Genomic DNA, 13,254 nt, shown 5'->3' with positions numbered 1-13,254 from the left:
TGAGACCTTGAAGCATTAAACCTCAGGGGGCTTCATCTTCCTCCAGTTCAATGAGATCCTTTCAGACCAGGTGGAACTAAATGAACCACTGCTTTTTATGAGTTGGTAGGAGAAAAACCCAAGATACTGGGGTTTGTGAAGAAGGAAGCAAACTGGTTTTGGGCAAAGTGGGAAACTCCACATTGCTTAGAATTCTAGAGTAGTACTTAAGAGTGTAGGCCCTAAGGCAAACTTCCATGGTTGAAATTCCATTTCTGCCACTTGAAAACCATATAACTTATACAAGGTATTTAAGTTCTCTGTGTCCTGGAAGTGGGGATAATAACAAATAATAGGATCTACTTTATAAGGTTATTATCAGGATTAAATGAATCCATGTCTGTAAAGCTCTGAGATTAGTGCTTGGTTCTTACCAAATCCTCAATTAGTGTAATAATTATTATACATCATAATCACGGATTTTTCACTATGGCTCAGTGGGGTAAGAACCCAACATAGTATCCGTAAGGATAAGGGTTTGATCCCTGGCCTCACTCAGTGGGTTAAGGATACAGCACTGCCACAAGCTGCAGCATAGGTAACAGATGCAGCTCAGATCCCATGTTGCTGTGGCTATGGCATAGACCTGCAGCTGCAGTTCTAATTAAGCCCCTTGACCAGGAACTTCCATATATCACAGGGACAGCCATTTAAAAAAAGAAAGAAAGAAAGAAAGACAAAAATCCTCAATTAGTGTTGTTTAGTGTTATTATTATTATCCATCATAATCATCACTAGATCTTAGAGGTAGGCCATGGCAGTGCCTGGCTCCAGCCCAGTTTGCCATGCAGTGTGATCACCACTGAACAGACTTCCTAAGACTGAGTGGCTTCCTGGTCCTTGGAAGACTGACAGGCAGCTCCTTTGTAGAAGATGCATCCTCAGTCTTTGGGCCTCTAACTGATGTAAAGACACAGCTAGAGGCTCACACTTTTCAATCATTTGTTCATGAAAGGCATTAAGATATAGGTGGGATAGGAAGGCACTCCTGAAATTGTATTACAGTCTGAGCTTAGTCTTAACCAATGACTGTTCAAGGACAAGAAGACCCAGAGGTACTGAACTGGGCTTCCCAATGGAGACCTCTCCAGGACCCCACCCCAGAATTTGGCCAAAGTTCCCAGTTTAAGGGTGTGGGTGGGCACTTTTGTGGAAGTGGCCCAGCTGCCTGCTGCAACATGGTCCACCACCCACCACATAGTGACCTCTAATGCTGACATGGGAACTCAATTTCTTCATAGCAACAGCAACAAGCAGACCATGGAGCCACATGTCTTTTACTATAATACTTAAGTTCTTCTGTCAGAGGGAAGAAAATCAATACCAGGTAGAAGTTTGGAACTGTACAAAAAAATGGAAATATAAAACTAGGAAATATGTGGGTAAATATAAAAGATTTTTTTCTAATTTTTAAGTCATTAAAAGATACTTGACTATTTAAAGCAGAAATAATAACATGGGGCTTATAGAGTATGAAGAAATAAAATATATAATATTAGGACAAAAGATTAGAAGGAAAAATGTATATTTTCTATTCCTTTTTTTTGTCTTTTGTCTTTTTTTAGGGCTCACTCGCAGCATGTGGAGGTTCCCAGGATAGGGGTCCAATAGGAGCTGTAGCTGCCTGCCTATACCAGAGCCACAGCAACACCAGATCCAAGCTGTGTCTGCAACCTATACCACAGCTCATGGCAGCGCTGGATCCTTAACCCACTGAGCGAGGCCAGGGATCTAACCCTCAACCCCATGGTTCCTAGTCAGATTCGTTTCCACTACACCACGACGGGAACTCCAGAATGTATATTTTCTAATGCAATATATTAATAATTATTTGAAGGTAGACTGTGATACATATTTATTAGGAATTTTAGAGCAACCACTAAAAAAAATAAAGAGGAAGAATCAAATAAGGCAATAGTGGAGATAAGATGAAATAATAAACAACAGTTAGTGCAAAGGAAGAAAAGTAATACAAAGAACAAAGAACAGACCAGATAGATTGAAATAAATAGTAAAGCGGTGGATTAAAATCCAAACATGTTGATAGCTGCATTAAATATAAATATTCTAGACAATCTCATTAAAACTCAGCTTGTTAAACTGCATAAATCATGATACCTTACTACATGCGCTTATTAGAAAACTACTTTAAGTATAAAGACCCAGACCAGTCAAAATTCAAAAGATGGCAAAAGACATACCATGCAAACACTGATAAAAAAACATAGTAGGGAAGAGCATGGGCCACAACTCGGCATTAAATTTTAGCTCTGGTGCCTACTTGGCAGTGAATGTGGACAAATCACTTAGTTTCTCTGAACCTTGTTTTCTTCCATTTGTTTATAATGATGATAAGTGACTTATCTCAGAGGGTTGTGGTAAAGTTTGTGTTCATATAAAGCATGTGATTTAGTTACTAGCATACATTAAGTGCCTGATAAATAATAACAGTTGCTGAGTTGTCCTTCCTGTTCCTAGATTCATTGTAGAGCTCTAGATGAGAACTTCTGAAATGCTAACCAAATAGATGTTTATGAAATTCTGATTCAGTCTTTGTGAGATTCCAACCAATGTACAGAGGACATCTGTATTTTGGTGGCTGAAAAAGCACCATGCAGTCTGCAGTACAGATTCCTTATGCAATCAGAGTTGCTGTGGGGCTCTTGGAAGAGATCGATTGGCCTTATCTTTAAGTGGAGCTGGGACCGTCTGTCATCCCTGAGCTGGCTGGAGGCTGGCTTCTCTCAGCCCCCAGGAGAAAGCATGTGCCCCACTTGACAGGGAGATGGCTGGAAAAGTGAGTAAAGAAAGGCAGGAAAAACACCTGGAAGCTGCAGGCACACTCGCTGTCATTGGGCAGATGAGAAGGGAGCATCCCTTCTCCCATTTCTGTTGTGACATTACATAAAGATAATGTAACACAGATGCTCAGGATAAATAATTCAGGGGAAAACAAGAGACATAAAACGCGGGCACTGTGAACAGCAGCCAGGGTATCTGCAGAAGTAGCTCCTGTGAGCCCTTGTTGTGACAAAGTCTGTATTTGAACTTTAAATCCAGATGTGAATCCCTAATAGGAAAGGAAAAACATAAAATTCCACTGGGATGGAAGCTGTGTAAGGGGTCCAGCCCAGACTGATGCTGCAAGCACCTGCTTCCAAGTGCTTACAGCATCCATCTGGGCTGGACCCCTCACACAGCTTTACCTTTTTCTTTTCAACATACTGCACTCTCTCTGGGTTTTCTCTCCACAACCTTCCTCCAACAAGTCCATCATTATTAGACAAGTGAATGTCGAATCTTCATCTTATTGAATAAGAACACTTGACAATTAGTAATATGGTTTGAGGGTTTGGCACATGGCCCTCTACTAAGTATGTGGTCTGTTTTTATCATGTTTAATCTTCACAAACATCATTGGAAAAATATTCTCTTATTTTTCTCATTTTGGAACAGGGAGAAACTGAGGTCAGAGAGGTTCAGTAACTTGCCCAAGGCCATATGGATAGAAGAGAGAGGGTGAAAATTAAAAGCTGGGTGATCTGACTCCAGCTCCAGTTCTCTTAATCACTGACCCCTACTCCATAAGCTGCACAGTAGTTAGGAAAACTATTTCAATGCAGGGTGATCATCCAGTGCAGGGCTGCTTGTATAACTATGAGTTAGAAAATTTGCAGTAAAGTAGCTAAAGATCTGGGCTTCAGGGCCAGAACTTCCTAGCGAGATTCCTGTGACAAGTGTCTTCACCTTTTAGAGCCTTTCATTCCCCATCCGAAAAACAGGAGTCATGAAGTACTCACCTTGTGGATTCCCATGGGGATTATATAAAATCATCCATGTAAGGATGCCTGGAACTTACTAAATGCCCAGAAATATGCTGTAGTAAGAAGTAAACAGCTGACAATCATGTAAGCTCCTTGAAGACAGCAGTAGCCTGATCCAGAACTCAGGTGCTATCTGCCCCTCTACGTATGGGAATCAGCTATGCACTTATCCTGGAGAAGGTAAAATTAAAAGTGCATGTGAAGGAATTAAAATGAATTAAAGTGCTATTGTTCTGTTTGAACAGTAATCAGTAACTGATATTTTAAGGAATATTATTTCTTTTTTTTTAAGGGGCGGGAGGTAACATTTATCAAGTGAAGTAGTTGCATCTCCACGTGATGGCAGATGAAATCTTGTGACAAGATGGCATCTGCAGTAAACATGACAGCTGCACTTCTTGGAAAAATCAGGCTTATAGGGAATGAAGTTTCACCGAGGCAGTGGTCTGGGAGATTACCCATTGGGACCTAGTGGAAAGATGTATTAGAACCAAGATTCCCGTGAGGTTTGGAGGATGAGGTACTGTACGGATGGCAATGGCCTTTTCAGTATCCACTGGCTTGACTGATTGACAACCCTGAGCTGTGTTTGTCAGTGAGAAACATACAGGAGGCGAATGGCATCACTCATCACGGTACATGTGTATAAACCAATATGCAATTTATAGGGGAATCAAATCCGGATGCTAGCTTTGTATCATTAAGGTCATAATGTGGGTATAAAAAGGCATAAAATCAATCACATTTCATAACCAAGACTACTGGTTCAGGAAGAAATCATACCATCTGTATATTTCCAAACAGTAATAAACATTTCTCCTACGTATAGAGACCAATACATATCTCCGAGACACTTGTTTTTACTAATCAACTCATGAAACCACAAACAAAGCAATCTTATTTGACAGAAGCCCTTAAAGCCCTTGATTTTATAAATCAAGATACACTATGTAATTTAAAACGTTTTAATAATTCATTTTCTATCCTTTTATAACATAACACTTTTTGAAGAAAGGCATATACTTTACTTAGAGTCAGGAGAGTTCCTTAAATTAGGAACAGAGGTCTATTTTACAAGCCACGTTCTCTAATAGATGCCCTTCAATACTTTTGATTAATCCTTTTTAGAAAAAGTCCAAATTTATTGATTTATACTCTTCTAAAACAAGGAAAGCAATAGTGAAATGTGTTTTTGTATATATCCCATAGTATTTGAAAATTTTCCTCTAATTTTGTGGCTGATTTTTTATTTCTTTAGATTCAGTTATTTTGTGAGGGTTTATCTTATGTACTCTCCAATTATACTTTAAGCAGTGAAAGTTATATTGTGCTTGTATCTCCATGGTAACAGCACTAGCAGAGTATTATTTTCATATTAAATGCTATGTAAACACTTATTAAATAAATAAATGTCTTTACCTATGCATGCATTTCCACACACACACACACACACACACACACACACACACAGCCCTTAAGAGTATAAACACGTAAAAAGAAATGGCAAGTAGAATTTTTCAATGTCATTATTATGGCTACCTCGTTCATGAAAAGTTATGTTAATACTCACTTGCCTTAATTACAATGCAATTATATAATTTTTAAAAACCTGTAAGAAATAATAGCCCACATAGGCACTGTGATAAACCTTTATTTCCTTTATTTAATTTTATCCTTAAACAACCCTAAGAGGTAGATGGTATGATCATCTCCATTCTATAGAAAAGAAAACGAGGTTTAGCAGGACTAAGTAACCCTTCTGAGTTACCTATCCAATAAAACTGGAGAAAAATGATGTAAATAGACATTTGCCTCTCCCTAGTCTATTAGGTTGGTTACTTGATTAACCTATCTTTCTTAGAGTTTATTTAATCCCCTTATGAGGAAGAGTCTACCCACCCTTTCAGAGAAAGTTTTTAGCAATTGAGCGAGGAAAACAACCACATCTGATTCTCGATTCAGTGCTTTTTTCCTGACTCTTGAAAGTTGCTTTTTTTTTTCCCTCCCCAGAGCTCACAGATCTTTGCACAGTGGCAAGGGCTTCAAATATCATTTCCAGTTTTTTCCTTACCAAGAAAATCAGCAGCATACGTTGGTAATAAGGGCACCATGCTGGCTTTGGTGAACGCTCTGAGTTGATAGTGGCTAGGAGAGGAAGCAATATCTCTATGGGCATTTTGACACCATAGGAAATTCCCACAGGGCACTAGTTGATGGAGTACCACTCAGTCATCTTGTCCTAAAATTCCCCAAGATCCTCCAATATGTTTCAGAGCACGTTTAAGAGCCCAAGTCTGCTTGTGCATGTGCTCTTTCTCATGCACTAGACCAGATGTCATTCACCTTGGAGTTGACATCTGGTGTTGTCAGGGTTTTTAGCAGCTGCTGATTAGTGATGTGAACAGAATATACTGATCACGTCCCCCCATGCTCTTTGAAGGAGGAAGAGAAGGAAGAGGGAAAAAGAAAATGTTTATCTGTAATAGTATTTAAGTTTGCCACTGGTTTTGCTAGTTTCCACATTAAACTGCTCACCATGCAGCTAAAGACACAGTTTGTATAATTATCTGCTCAATACCTGTCTCTATCACTAGGACATAAACTCCACTAGGACAGGGACCATGTCTATTTTTTACCCTACTGCATTCCCAAGGTCAGATTCTCTAATCAATCAGAGCAATAAACAGTTCGACTTAAAAGACAAGCTCTGAGGGTGACCATGAGAAAAATGCCATGTCATGGATACATTTACTGAAGCCACAGAACGTCTTACTGTACGAAGACTCAGGTTGCAATTATTCCTGACTTCAGGAATATGGCTCAAATATTTGCATTTGAAAGCATGCTGCACACACAGAGAGATGGAAACCACCAGTGTGGAATTTGAAGAGTGAATTCTTTCCACATTAGAGAGGACAAGAGGAGAAATATGTAATAACATATTCATATGGATGAATTATGTAATAACAGACAAGAGGAAAGCTAATCAGAAAGGTGTCTCTCTTACAACAAACTGGAATATTTGTGCTCACATATCCCACCAGCACAAACCATCACCTCCAACCCTAGTGTCACTTAAGTCCTTACACCAAAGCCTATATAGTAATCTCGTTGGAATAGGAGTATTTCTTGGGTGACCATGATAACTTTTATCCACTGAGAAGTGGAAAGAAGAATATGTTAATCCCTCCTAGCAACCTGCACAGAGGAATGCTGATGGTTGCAGGCAGTTTTTAGTAAGCCCCTGAGAAAATTAGCCTGGTTCAAATTCCCCCATAAACTCTCTGTCACTCAAGCCAATTGAATTCTCATCAATGCAAACAAGAGAGATTTGAGAGTCATGTGCAAGAGAGTTGGAGAATTAGAGACTGGCGGTCCATCATTGACAGAATGAGTTCTGTTTTGCTGGGGATGGAAAGGGTGATCGACAATTCATTTTCTTTCTTTCTTAGTACCATTGTTAAGTGCATGATGGTGAGAAAAATATCAGACCTCTCTCTGAAAAACAGTAACAATAAAAACATATTTTAAAGGAAGCCAGAATTGTGGCCTCTCTTGCTGAAAGGTTTTATGAGTTTCTTTTCCTGGATGAAGCTGTAGGATTTTATTCAGGTATGATAAAAGGGAGTTTGATGGTTTTCTGTGACCTTTTCATTCAGGGCACTACTTTCCACTAGAAGACTGAGAAAATGATGTCTTAAAAGTCTGGGAATTTTTTTCCCCAATTTGTCCTCATTTTGGTGGAAAATTTGAAGGAAAACTAAGAATTATGCTTTTGACCTTTTCTTCTGGTTAATGGGATTTTATTTTTCAGCCCAAATCATGTTGGCAAAAGAATTCTACAGTTGGATTCCACAGTGCATAGGCATTAGAGTATGACATGGATGTGACATTTAAGTTTTCACGCCTTGCATATTAATAGAGAGGGGAGTTAGAAAGAGATGTCCTGAGGGCAAAGCAAGACTTCTATTTTTCTTCAAATGTTCATCGCTTTTCTGCCCTCCTCTCAGAGGGGATTATAAGGCCTGAACAGCTGCAGGCAGAGATCCTTTGCAACCCAGCCGCAGCTCTGAGAAAGAGTTTAAATAATGTTTTCTAGAGAATTCTCATACTTGCAGTTAATATTTTGGATCATTTCAAAAAAATTTAATCATAAACTCTTTCCACTTTTTTTCTTTTATGTTGCCATAACAACTAGAATCAGATTATGTTCATAATAACTCGGCAGAATCACATGAATTGCCCTACTAGCAAGTAAATCACTTATAACCTCATCTTCTCAATAAAAAATAATAATATATTTTAGCTATTCGCTTATTTCCTATTCCACTCCGTCCTTAGCTGAATTTGTTAAGAGTTTTGTTTTGATTTTTTCCTTTTCTTGGGTGATGATATTTGAATTTATAACTAAAAACATAACTAGTCCCCTCTTGGAAAACATTAGGGAGATAGGCAGCAAGGGATTGATATGAGAGAATGAGGTCACCTGGAAATTGATAAATTTGGTAGAGATCAAATTTGTACTCTGACATCATTAGCAGCCTGGTTTCGTTACAGAAAATGACTGTCCTTATTCTTATTCAGGCATTTACATTTACCCTTTTTTCAGCTACTTAACTGTTCAGGTCTGCACTGAATCTGTGTGTTACAGAGCATAGAGAAAAGAGGTTGCTTAGTTGAAAACGAAAATAGAGGAATGAAATCCCTATACTAGAACTCTTTTTTCCTGTAAGAAGTCTTCTTTTCATCCTCATGAAGGGAAGCAGTATTCAGTGCATTTATTAAAATGGATGTATCAGTTACTGAGGTTAAGGCCTGAAATCCTAGTTATACCTACTTTAAAAACACTTATTCTCAGAGAGTCGCATAGTCATCAAAAGCACCTGTTCCATTTTACCTCTAACCACTGTCACTATATCAGTGGTTAACTCTCCCAAGATTGTTGTACAAAGAAATAGACAACCTACTCGTGATTTAAATGCCCATGGGAGTGCAACTTCTTGAAGATTTGAGCTCTCTTATGAAAAAGGCATATTTAGAAGACACCTATTCTACCCTAAGAGGAGATCATGCCTCTTTCCCATTTCCGTTTTCTCTATTCCTGCCAACTCCTAGGTGCATGAAGGGCTTCATACTTTTACAAAGTAATATGATGAGTTATTTTAACAGCCACAAACACCTCAGCACTAATTACTTTCTTTGGGGAGACTGTAGACTATCAGGTATAAGACATTTTATTTGTCCTCTCTGAGAAAGAGAGGTCATCGCTGGGTTTTTAGGAGAATTAAGTTATCCTTGTAGAGAACTTAATCTTTCAGTCTCTGTGTCTCTGTGTGTCTCTCTCTGTTTCTCACTTTGTCGTACACACACACCATACCCACTACAAACTCAGATATGAAGGAAATAGTTTTTGTGTTTCTGACCCTGTGGAAGAGGAGGCTGGATTACCCCAAAGTCAGAGGAACTGGGTAACAGCACTAGAAATTTAAAGGGGAACAGCATTGAGGGCCTTGACCAGAACAGGGCTTCTACAGAAAAAAGAAAGGATGGGTTTCGAGAGGGCCCAGGAAGTGGTACGACCACCACGTTCCACATATTTGCGAACAACTGCACATTTTTCCATGCCCCAGGTTAGCATAGGGGAAGGAAGTAGAGTTCCTCACCCTTGAGTCATCATGAAGGTCTAGACAGTGGCACTTAGCTGACCACCGCGGTGCACAAAGGCCAAAGGTCTTTCTCCAAGTTTCCTAGATTATGTCAGCCTCCTGAGAAAATGGAAGGAATAGGGACACACAAATAATGATTAGGGTTCAGAGTCAGTTTAATTAATCAAAATGTATTTTTACTTGCACCCATGTGAGTAAATTAGTAACAGTTACAGAAATAGTTGATAAAAGAATGTAGAAATACATTCACCCATGTGCTTGCATTTTTTTAGGGGTCCCTCGAAGCAGATCCTGAGATAAGGATTCATGCGCAGTGCTTTATTTGGACAGTGAATCCAGAAACCCCCACTAGATGGGTAAGGAGTAAAGCAGGAAGGGGAAGGCAGACAATAAAATGTGTATTATTAGATCTGATATCACTGTGAGTAATGAGAATTTAATCCTGCTGGGGAACTGTGAGGGTCTCCAGTCCCAGGATTATCCTGTCTGGAGAGAAGGCAACTTCGGCATTTATATACCAACCAGTAACACTCCTTGTTGATGACCTCTTCCAAGGAACATTGTTTGTCTGGTTTCTAGCCTTTTCAGTGGGGCAGAATAAGCTCTGGCCACCATAGAAAGCCCTCAGCCATTGGAATTTAAAAGGGTGCTTCAGTGGTAATGCCCAAGGAGAAAGAGATGGGAGCCCAACAGGGCCTGCCACAGAATTTGATGCAATCTGGGCTGCTTTTAGTGATACAATAGCTCTTCATTTATAATCATGCCAATAGCCTAATACTTTTCAGAACTGGAGTATCCTCAAGAGGGCAATGAAGTTCTCAAATGTACTTTAAAAACATACAGTCTTAGAATTGGAAGTGACCAGTTATGATCTAACCTGTGCCACTGGTTTTACCAATGCGGCAAGTGGAGCTTAAAAAAATAAGTGATGTGTTCACATTTTCCCTAGTGAGTGCCACAGCCTGTATTATCATCCAGAGGTTCTGATTTTTCAGTCCAGCATAGTAGTGAATAAAGTATACGCCTCTGCAACCCAACCTAATTTATCACTCCCCTCCACCATGTTTCCCCTTTGGTAACCATAAGTTTGGTTTTGAAATCACTGAGTCTGTTTCTGTTTTGTTAAGTTCCTTTAATCATTTTTATTAGATTCTACATATAAGTGATATCATATGATGTTTATCTTTCTCTGTCTGACTTACTTCACTTCGTATGATAATTTCTATGCCATCCTTGTTCCTGAAAATGGCATTATTTCATTTATTTTTATGGATGAGTAATATTCCACTGTGTATATATGTACCACATCTTCTTTATTCACTCCTCTGTAGATGGACATTTAGGATGTTTCCATGTCCTGGCTATTGTAAATGGTGCTGCAATAAATATGGGGGTGCATGTATTTTTTGCACTATGATTTTCTCCAGATATATTCCCAGGAGTTGGATTGCTAGATCATGTGGTAGTTCTAAATTTAGTTTTTAAAGGAACCTCTGTATTGTTCTCCATTGTGGTCACACCAGTCTGAAAGATGTATATTTTTTTTCCTATTTCATAGTGGACAAAATTAAGGTGCAGAGATATTATCACATATCCAAAGTCAGGTAGAGAGTAAGTGATGGAGTCAAGTTTAAATCTAGATCTATCTGACTCTAAAGCCCATGTTTTTAACCATTTTATTAGATCCCTCCCAGAACTTCACCCTCTTCATCTCTTAATAGTTCCAAAAAATTCCTACAAAAGACATTTATTGCTCTCTGTCAACAGGTAAGTATGAAATCGGCTAACATTAGTACAAGGCCTAGAAAGGAAGTTTAAAATTCACATTGTCCAAAAACTATCTTCTAATATTTGCTATTTTATACTTTTTCTAGCTTTTTGACACTGTGGCTACCAAGTACAAAACCTGAGGTGTCCACTGAAAAACTACTTAAAGAGGTCCTAAATTGTTATATGGAGCAATTAAGGGCTTTTGTCCCCCAGTATGGTCACTCTGAAGCTATGAAATTTGAGCTAGCCTTCTGCCTGTGAATCAAGTTCAGCTCATGAACATTCTCAATGCAATGATCACCCTGCCCTCTAGTGGAGGGGATATCTGCCTCTGTCCTTGGTTCTGAAATAGCAATCAGCCACGAGTCACTGCTGTTTCTCATTATCCTGGGACCTGAAGAGGGATTCTGGTCTGAGCTATACCAGTCCAAGAGTTGTTCCTTGTTTATTTTTTTCTATCTTGATTGACAGTACAGTTTATTTCATGTAATACTTCCAGTTATTTAAGTTTCCTTACACTTGTTATTTTGATCTAGGAAGTTGAGAACATATGAACTTTTCTCTTTATGCATTCTGATCCTGATATTTAGGTCTTGTGGCTCTAGGCTATAATTGTCTAATAAAAATATGGAATAATTACCATGGAATATAGAAGAGTAATCCTACAGTAGTACTTAAAAACACGAGCTTTGGAATAAGTCTGACCATGTCTGAATCTGAGCTCTTTAATATTTACAAGCTGGCAAACATTTGAAGACTTGTCTAACTTCTCAGAGTCTATTTTTCTCATCCTTACAAATGAAAATATGGGAGTTCAGGTTGTGGCACAGCAGGTTATAAACCCAAGCAGTATCCATGGGGATTTGGGTTTGATCCCTGGCCTTGCTCAGTGGGTTGAGGATCTGGCATTGCCATGAGCTATGGTGTAGGATGCAAACATGGCTCAGATACAGCATTGCTTTGGCTGTGGCATAGACCAGCAGCTGCAGCTCCAATCTGATTCCTAGCCTGGAAACTTCCATTTGCCACAGATGTGGCCCCAAAAAGCCAAAAGAAAAAGGAAATATAACAGAACTTAACTTAGGGAGTCATAGGAAACTTTCAATGAAACAATGCTTATAAAACATAAAATACTTAGCACAATTCTTGATTCCCAGCTACTGTCATTTTAAGGTAGCTGTTATTATTTTATTAGTCTTATTATAATTTTTCCAGTCATGAAACTGATTTTAATATAACACCTGTCAAAATTTAATTACTGCAATTAATATTTTGAGGAAGAATTTATGGAAATGTTAACTATCCATTTTTCCATTCTTTACTCCAATGTTAAATGTTGTATGCAGGACACAGAATACCTCTGCTATTTCCCCCCAGAAATGCCAACTGCATTTATGCTCTTATTTATTATAGAAGGTTGGTTAAATGATTCCTGCAGGAGTCTGTGCCTCCTACAAAGTTGAAGGTATGTCTTCCCTCTTAGACCATGAACTTTTTAAAAGGATTCAGTTGCAAGAAAAAGTTTCTATCAGAGAACTTTTCTGCCTTTTGTCTAAAAAGAATGAATATTATGTAATTTATTGTGGTTTTTATCTTTGTCTTAGCTGCTAGGAAATATGTAGCCAAGTATTTGAGGTGTTATTATTGGAAAATAAGCAGTTTTTCCTTATATTGCCATGATGAAATAAACCAGAACTGGAAAATCAGGTTAGCCTAGTTTACTTAGTGTAGTCTCCCGTGTCGGCATCTACGTATTTAATAGGAGTAACCAAAGAGAAGTATTCTGGTGGACTTAAAAACTTGGGTTAAGATTCAGAATGTCTGCACCTTTTTCTTATTGGCTGTGTGATTTGAACAAGGTGTGTGATTTTTTTTTCTTGTTATTTTTTCCTTGTCTGTAAGAAAGAGTGGTAATTACAATTAAGTAAGGTCTAAATTAAGGGGGCCTCATATAC

This window comes from Phacochoerus africanus, chromosome 1 (assembly GCF_016906955.1).
Source record: "Phacochoerus africanus isolate WHEZ1 chromosome 1, ROS_Pafr_v1, whole genome shotgun sequence".
Taxonomy (NCBI): Eukaryota; Metazoa; Chordata; class Mammalia; order Artiodactyla; family Suidae; genus Phacochoerus; species Phacochoerus africanus.
Note: the sequence above shows the minus strand (reverse complement) of the source record.